Source organism: Aplysia californica, unplaced genomic scaffold (genome assembly GCF_000002075.1).
Source record: "Aplysia californica isolate F4 #8 unplaced genomic scaffold, AplCal3.0 scaffold00223, whole genome shotgun sequence".
NCBI lineage: Eukaryota > Metazoa > Mollusca > Gastropoda > Aplysiida > Aplysiidae > Aplysia > Aplysia californica.
The window spans coordinates 580088-580523 of NW_004797493.1; positions in this window are offsets into that span (position 1 = coordinate 580088).

A 436-nucleotide genomic window follows, 5' to 3' on the forward strand; every position below is an offset into this window, starting at 1 on the left:
GGGGGGGGCATTTCTTCTGTGTGTGCATGTGAGCGAATATAAAAAAAACCCAACAGTTTTCGTTCTTTGCACAAGGATTTATGTGAAACTCCCAGAGCTGTGAGCCCACGGTTCCGGAACGTTCGCTCATCATGAGGCGATCAAAATATCTCCCAGCGGGCCAAACATGACCAAAGAAGCTGTGAAGGGTCTAGCTGCCGACAATTGTAGTCATATTTCGATGAAATTATGAGATTTCTGGAAAGCAGCTTCTTCAATTCTTTGAACAATGCTGAAAGAGAATCCTTGGCTTATTTGTTAAAATCCAAAACATGCTAAAAATGGGTGAAAATGTGTCTTGAACGAGAAGTAAAACGTATTATCAATTAGCACTATGGTATTTTTTCAAGCATTTTTTTTTCAAAACTTTGTTTTTGAAAGATCAAAATTCTTTATC